The 8,353-nt window shown below is 37.4% G+C and overlaps 1 pseudogene; it reads right to left on the reverse strand.

Annotated features, from left to right (window-relative positions):
- Positions 1–4,863: 4,863 nt before the first annotated feature.
- LOC127077228 (uncharacterized) lies at positions 4,864–4,963 on the reverse strand (annotated as a pseudogene).
- Between the last annotated feature and the right edge of the window lie 3,390 nt (positions 4,964–8,353).

Below are 8,353 nucleotides of genomic sequence, written 5' to 3' on the forward strand. Positions count from 1 at the left end.
ATCCAATAGACAAGTATGTCAATAGAAACCCAGAATTCCCTTGGACTTTTTAGAATCAAGCAACACACAAATGCACAATTATATCAATCTTGAAGAGCAAAGGCATCAAATAAAGATGGCTTCATCCAAGCTTATCCCCTTTAATGATCTTCTTCAAAAGAGCCTATGTAGCAGATGAATTCCACAGGTCACAAGTTCAAAATAACAACTTAGCAATGATCAATGTTGCAGATGTATCTGGAGATATCTTGAATAATGTATCAGATGAATTCAAACTTGCAAGACTTGGTTCTTCAACAAATTGGCATTGGCCAAGTCCATTAGCAAAGGAATGTTGCCTAAATTCTAAGTCCAAATGGAGAGATCAAACAACAGTCCACTCAAAAAGTCTTTTAGGGTTTTTGTTATTATTATGTGCATTAATGGTCAAAGACCAAACAAAAAAACAAGACAACAAAGTATATCACACAATATGGTCCAAGTGGACAAAGTGAAAATTGCATAAACATAAACAATTAGAATGATATGTATAATGACAAATGATAATAGAACAATAGAAGTAAATTGCATTAAAAGGAAAAGCTTGAAAGTAGAGGTTAATGGTTGGTAAGTTAAATTGTTAGTTTTGTTTTGATTTTTGATGTTAAGACATTCTTTGGAGAACACTCAACCCACTTGCCACAAGCATGGATCCTTGAACCAAAAGATCTTCTAAAGGAAGGAAAGAAGGCCAAGTTTCCACACAATACCATGGAAGAGGGGAGATTTACAATCTTACTAACTAGAATGCTTATGCCTTTTGTGTCACATATTTAGCGCTATGTTAAGCAATCGTAATTGGACTTATGTAGAAGTCACAACTAGTTGAGGTCGGGCAATAAACTTTTGGTGTTAATGCATGTTGGAGATATTGTATTGAGAACTATGCTCATTAAATATACCACACACAAAAATATGCAAAGAGTGTGACCTAATCTCATTCATACTCATGTTAATTTTTCAATCAACTAGCATTAGGACTTTGAGATGTCATTGGCCAATGGATATGAATGGATGGAGAAGGGGAAATAGATGAAGGGGGAAAGGGATGAATGAGATCACAAATTGGTCAAAGGAGGACTTTTACCAAATTAATATTATTCATTCATTTTGGAAGATGGAATGTATATTCCATCAATCCCCTAAATCCAATAATATTAACTTGACAAAGTCAAATCAACCTTGACCAAGGCCCAACAACAAATGAGAAACTCAAATAAGTCAATCCAAATAGTCAACACAATTAAAATGGCATTTATTCAATTAAAAATGGCAAAATAATACATTAAATTCAAATATATTTTGTCCAAATCCTAAAATCACATCAAAACACCAAATAAATGGCCATGTGATTTATCATAGGTCAAATAAGGTCAAAGTACCTTGGATAAAAAAATTCATAATTTTTGGACACTTAAAAATATTTTAAAACAAATAAAAACAAATGAAAAATCAATTAATTCATGAAAAATAATAATAATGATCCAAAAAATAATTTTAATTCAGAATATGAAAGAGAAAAATATTTGAATTTTTTTGGTGAAAATCCCATATTTTTTCGATCAATATTGAATTTAATATGAATTATTGAAGAAAATGAAATAAAAAGAAAAATTAGAAATTACAAAAATATGTGGACCATCAGATCTCCCTCATTAATTGAGGTGGCAGATCTGATGATCCACAGCGCGCGTTCCACCAAGGCGCTAGTCAACTGCATGGCAAACTTGTTAATCACAATGCACGGTCAAGATTAGAACGCAGGAATTGGATCACACGGTCTAGACCTCAACCACATCATCACCAGAGCCAGAGCTCCGATTTTCTTCTCCGGCGAGCTTCACCGGACTGGTCATCATCAAACATCACCAAAATTTCAAACAGGGACATGATTTTAAAGAGAAAACATCATTGAGCACGAATATCACCTCCATTTCTTCCAATTCCAACTATATTGAGAGATATGTGGATTTGAAAAATGAGGTTCATGATCTGAGTTGCTTCGATTCAGCATCAAAACAACTCAAACACTTTGCCTACATTGGTAGGACTTCAGCCAACATAATAATCAAGAGAATTGAGCAAGAAACAAGGAGAGTCGAAGAGATCAAAAATTCTGCAAAATACCTTCAATGGAGGTCTGAGCTTGCTAGATCTTGATCTGAATCGTGCTTTACTTCACTCCAATTGCTTGCAGAAGAGGAATGGAATGGCTTAGAATCAAAGGGCTCCTGGAGAATTGAATTCCAAAACAGTGGAGATTCAAGCTCAAATTTAACAAAATTTCTTAGGTTTATCCTCTTGGTATGAAGGGTTTTATGTGGAGAATCAAAGTTTGTGCAGTAGTGTATCTTAATTATGAGAAATTGAGCTTCAATTTATAGAGAATTCAAGTGTTAATTGCTGATAACACGAAATTATATCATATTTTAGGACTTAATTCCATTAAATTCTATGACTATTTATTTCGGTTTACTGCATTTTATGAGATATTACGTGGTATTTTCTTCCTAATTGTCGCAGGTAGTCTATTTTGAAGAACAAGTGAAAATGGAAGAAAAGGAGGTGCAAAAAGGAGAGAAAAGGGACCAAATGCCAAAGCCCAGCCCAAAGCGCACAAGTCACCAACGCTGTGCCTGTGACGGACGTCACAGGGTGCGTGACGAGCGTCACGCAAAACAGCCTTGTGACGGACGTCACACATAGTGTGACGAGCGTCACACAATTCCACTACCTTTTTGGCGCAAGTAACGCCCTCAGAAGGACTTGAAGAAGAACGTTGAGAAGTTGGTCTCCTATATCCACGCCGTGCATGTAGCCACGTTGAAGAATGGGAGAAACGGAAAGCAGTTACCAACACTATTATAAATAGCCATCTCAAAAACCTAAAAGCCTCTCCGGTTTTTCCACGCTCATATTGCCGAAGCTCTGCCAATTTTCTTTTCACGCTTTTGCTTATTTTTTTTCTTTTCCAGCACTTAACATTGTTTATTTTATTTATTTCTTTTGCAAGCTTTACATTCTTTTCCCCTTGCAAATTTACCTTTCCCGTTTTAGCTTTTAGATATTTTTCGCATAATAGTTTCTACACCGGAAACTATTGTGCAACTTTATACTGGATTTAACCTTACGTTATATTCCAGTTTTATTTCCTTGATTTAATTTACTGTTTAATTGAAGAATCCAAGAACAAATCCTACCGGCTTGTGGTGGAGTGTTCAAGACTATTGTATTACGCATTCAGGTTCTTTAATCATTATTTAATATTTTGTTTTATTATTTATCTATATTATCTGCCTGGAATGAGTCTGTTTATGCATGATATAAATTCTTATTTATTTAGCATGTCTGGCTAATTTGCCTTGGTATCGGTATGTAAAGTAAGCAGAATAAGGGATCAAGACTGAGTCGGTCTATCTAAACTTAAAATCAAAATCAATCTTTTTACGGTCTCAACTTACAGGTTTAATAACAAGATTTTTTACAAAAGTAAAAGACATAAAGAAGTTAAAATCAATAGAGCGAGAGTTTGAGATTTTAACTGGACAGTGTAAGTTAGGCATTAATTCTAGATCAGGGCGAGAGCAAGTTTTAGAGTTAATTAAATTCTGACCTTTTCCAAAAAGTATTTTTAAAGATTGAATGTGAGGACAAGAGTTAAGCATTTGGATTTAATTATATAACCTAAGTCAACAGAGCGAGAGTTTGAGATAAGGGTGTTTAAAACGGTCAGTATTTTCTTAAAAAGAGTTTCTGCAACTTTATTGCTTTCAAAATATGGTTTTTGACTTAATTATAAGTGACAGCAACATTAATATAAAATCATGGTTTATTCAACAGAGCGAGAGTTTGAGATAGGACCTTTAACCAATAAAGTTAACCGAAACGATTCATTTTAAAATCAAGAAACCGACAAAGACTTGATTCCCTAGTTTTGACGAACTACATACCGATATCCGTTTTATTAATATTTAATCTAGATATTAGTTTAGCTCTTAGTTTTTTCCCAAACAATCAAACATTTTCACCTTAGATTTACGTAGTAACCTTAGATAACGGTATATCGATTCATAAGTCCCTGTGGGATCGATATCTTTTAAAACTACACGATAGAACTGTGCACTTGCAGTTTGTATCCCATTCTCGACTCACCCAGTTGAGCGATCAAGTTTTTGGCGCCGTTGCCGGGGACTTTTATTCAATCGATATCGTAACTCTTCCGTTACGCTGTAGAGACTAAGGTTTCTTTTCCTTCTATTTTCTTTCTTTCGTTGATTTGTATGCCACGCACTCGCTCTCAAGGCGAACCGCTCTATTTACGAATCAACGATATCGAACTATATCTCCGAGTCTTACGACGAATTCGGGAATATCGTGCTGAAAACAATCTCCCTCCTATAGACCTTCCTGATCTCAAAGATTTTCCTTCTTTAACCGAGATGGCAGAACCAGCTCGTGCTCTTAGAGATTACGCCGCTCCATCGCAAGATGAACCGCATTCAAGTATTGCTCCGCCCGCAATCGAAGCAAACAACTTTGAACTTAAACCTTCGTTGTTGCAGGCTGTGCAACAGAACCAATTCTCTGGAAATCTTACCGAAGATCCAAACCTTCATTTATCTGTATTTGTCCAATACGCTGATACTGTTAAAGCTAATGGTGTCACTTCAGAGGCAATTCGACTTCGTCTTTTTCCTTTCTCATTAAGAGATAGCGCTAGAAGATGGCTTCAATCTCTTCCTTCCAACTCAGTCACCACATGGAACGAGTTGAAGAAAGTTTTTCTTGCCCGATATTTTCCGCCAAGCAAAACAGCTATGTTAAGAGCCCAGATAAACGGATTTAAACAGAAAGACAACGAGTCTCTTTTCGAAGCATGGGAAAGATACAAAGACATGATGAGACTTTGCCCACACCATGGTTTGGAAGACTGGTTAGTAATTCACACATTTTATAATGGCCTCTTATACAATACAAGGTTAACAATAGACGCCGCTGCAGGTGGTGCACTAATGAACAAACCTTACGCTGATGCTTACCAGCTTATCGAGAGCATGGCCCAAAACCACTATCAGTGGGGAACCGAACGAACAACGGTGGAAAAACCTCAACCGAAAACTGGCATGTACGAGATAAGTAACCTTGATCACGTCAATGCAAAAGTGGATGCTTTGGTCCAGAAAATTGAAAGTTTAAACGTATCACCTCCAGCCGCCGTGGTTGCTATAACTCAGAATTGCGAGGTCTGTGGAATCCAAGGCCACACTCCTGCGGAATGTCAACTCTTGACTGGAATCCAAGCAGAGCAAGTAAACTATGCTCAAGGAAGCCCCTATTCGAATACCTATAACCCAAATTGGAAGAACCATCCAAACTTCTCATATAAGAGTAATAATGCTTTATACGCACCTGGACAGTCTCCAAGTCAAGCCCCATCTATACCTCCGGGATATCAGAAACCGAATCCTAACAATAATACCCCTAGAAAATCCAACTTGGAAATCATGATGGAAAACTTTATAGCTTCCCAACAACAAACCAATAAAGATTTCTTAAACCAGAACATACACACTGGCGAACAACTTAAACAACTAGCAAGCAAAGTAGATGCCCTGGCTACCCATAACAAAATGCTGGAAACGCAAATATCTCAAGTAGCTCAACAACAAGCACCTACTGCTGCACCAACTGGTACATTCCCTGGACAGCCCCAACCCAATCCGAGAAGCCAAGCTCATGCAATTATATTGAGAAGTGGAACGGAAGTGGAAGGACCGTCTGACCCAAGGATAGAAAACCAAAACCTTAAGAAATCTACTGAGGAAAGTGAACCTAAGGAAAAGGAAGAGAGTAATAAGGAAACCCTAGAAAAGAAGGAACCTTATGTACCTCCACCACCTTACAAACCACCCATACCTTACCCTCAAAGGCTTGTTAAAACCAAAGATGTAGGCCAATTTAGAAAATTTGTTGATCTCCTTAAACAATTAAACGTTACAATTCCGTTTACCGAAGCTATTACGCAGATGCCCTCATATGCTAAATTCCTAAAAGAAATTCTTTCTAATAAAAGGAAACTTGAGGATAGCGAAACCGTTACACTCCCTGCCGAATGTAGCGCTATAATCCAAAACATGCCCCCTAAACTCAAGGATCCGGGTAGTTTCTCTATACCCTGTCACATAGGAAAATTTGTCATCGACAAAGCCTTATGCGATTTAGGAGCCGGAATTAGCGTTATGCCTTTATCCATATGTAAGAAACTGGAAATGGGAGAATTAAGACCGACCAAAATGTCTGTGCAATTAGCAGATCGTTCCATCAAATATCCTGTAGGAATCCTTGAAAACGTTCCCGTACGCATAGGTCAGTTTTACATTCCCACTGACTTCACAATTATGGACATTAGAGAAGATGATACGACACCTATTATACTAGGAAGACCATTCTTAGCAACTGCCGGTGCAATCATAGACGTAAAACGAGGACGACTCACCTTCGAAGTAGGCGAAGAGAAAATTGAATTCATTCTTTCCCAATTCTTGAAAGCACCTGCAATAGAAGATACATGTTACTTCATGGATATCATCGATGAATGCATAAAAGAAGCAGAGTCAGGAGAAGACAAATCATCAGACTATCTTCTAGAGGACAAATCTAAACAATGCCTAGCAATAACACCGGATCCTACGCAGTGTCTTAACAAACCAACCCCTGATTTGAAAACACTTCCCAAAAATCTGAGATATGAATTCCTAGACTTAGAACTTGAACGACCTGTGATAGTTAATGCAGATCTAGGAAGACTCGAAACAGAAAAACTCCTACATATCTTAAGAAAATATCCAACCGCACTAGGATACCACATCACCGATCTTAAAGGAATAAGCCCTTCTATTTGTATGCACCGCATCATGTTAGAAGAAGACTGTAAAACCTCTAGGGAACACCAGAGAAGACTAAATCCGATCCTAAGTGAGGTAGTAAAGAAAGAAATAACCAAGTTATTGGAAGCAGGTATTATATATCCTATATCTGATAGCAAATGGGTTAGTCCTGTACACGTCGTACCAAAGAAAGGAGGCATAACCGTTATTGAAAACGAAAAAGGAGAAACTATAACTAAACGAATCGAATCGGGATGGAGAATGTGCATTGATTATAGGAAACTAAACAAAGCAACCCGAAAAGATCATTTCCCTTTACCATTCATTGACCAAATGTTAGAACGATTAGCTAAACATTCACATTTCTGTTATTTAGACGGTTATTCAGGCTTCTTTCAAATACCAATTCACCCTGATGACCAAGAAAAGACAACATTCACATGCCCTTTTGGTACCTTCGCTTATAGACGAATGTCGTTTGGTCTGTGTAATGCCCCTGCAACTTTTCAAAGATGCATGATGGCAATATTCGCCGACTTTCTCGAAAACATCATGGAAGTATTTATGGATGACTTTTCTGTATACGGACAAAGTTTCGAAGAATGCCTTGAAAACCTGGAAAGAGTTCTGGAGCGATGTGTAAAAGTAAACTTAGTACTTAATTGGGAAAAGTGCCACTTTATGGTACAAGAAGGCATTGTTTTAGGACACATCATCTCGAACAGAGGAATTGAAGTAGACAAAGCCAAAATAGAGGTAATCGAAAATCTTCAACCCCCAAGAACTGTGAGAGAAGTACGAAGTTTTTTAGGACACGCCGGTTTTTACCGACGATTCATCAAAGACTTCTCTAAGATAACTAAACCCTTAACCGGACTGTTGATGAAAGATGCTGAATTCATATTCGACGATAACTGTTTAAAAGCATTTCAAACTCTTAAACAAGCATTGATCTCCGCACCCATTATGCAGACACCAGACTGGAATGAACCATTCGAAATAATGTGCGATGCCAGTGATTATGCTGTAGGTGCTGTTTTAGGACAAAGAAAGGATAAAAAGCTTCACGTTATATATTACGCTAGCAGAACCCTGGATGAAGCACAGATGAATTATGCCACAACCGAGAAAGAACTCCTAGCAGTGGTATTTGCGCTAGACAAATTTCGTTCTTACCTGGTAGGAGCCAAAATAATAGTTTACACTGATCACGCTGCTATCAGGTACCTTTTAACAAAAAAGGATGCTAAACCTAGACTCCTAAGATGGATCTTGTTACTACAAGAATTCGACTTAGAAATCAAGGACAAGAAAGGAACTGAAAACGTAGTAGCAGACCACCTCTCTAGACTTGAGAACCTTGAACCGGAAAGAACATCCATTAATGATGATTTCTCGTATGATAAACTCATAGCTACTTTGGAAGA

Source organism: Lathyrus oleraceus, chromosome 4 (assembly GCF_024323335.1).
Source record: "Lathyrus oleraceus cultivar Zhongwan6 chromosome 4, CAAS_Psat_ZW6_1.0, whole genome shotgun sequence".
Taxonomy (NCBI): domain Eukaryota; kingdom Viridiplantae; phylum Streptophyta; class Magnoliopsida; order Fabales; family Fabaceae; genus Lathyrus; species Lathyrus oleraceus.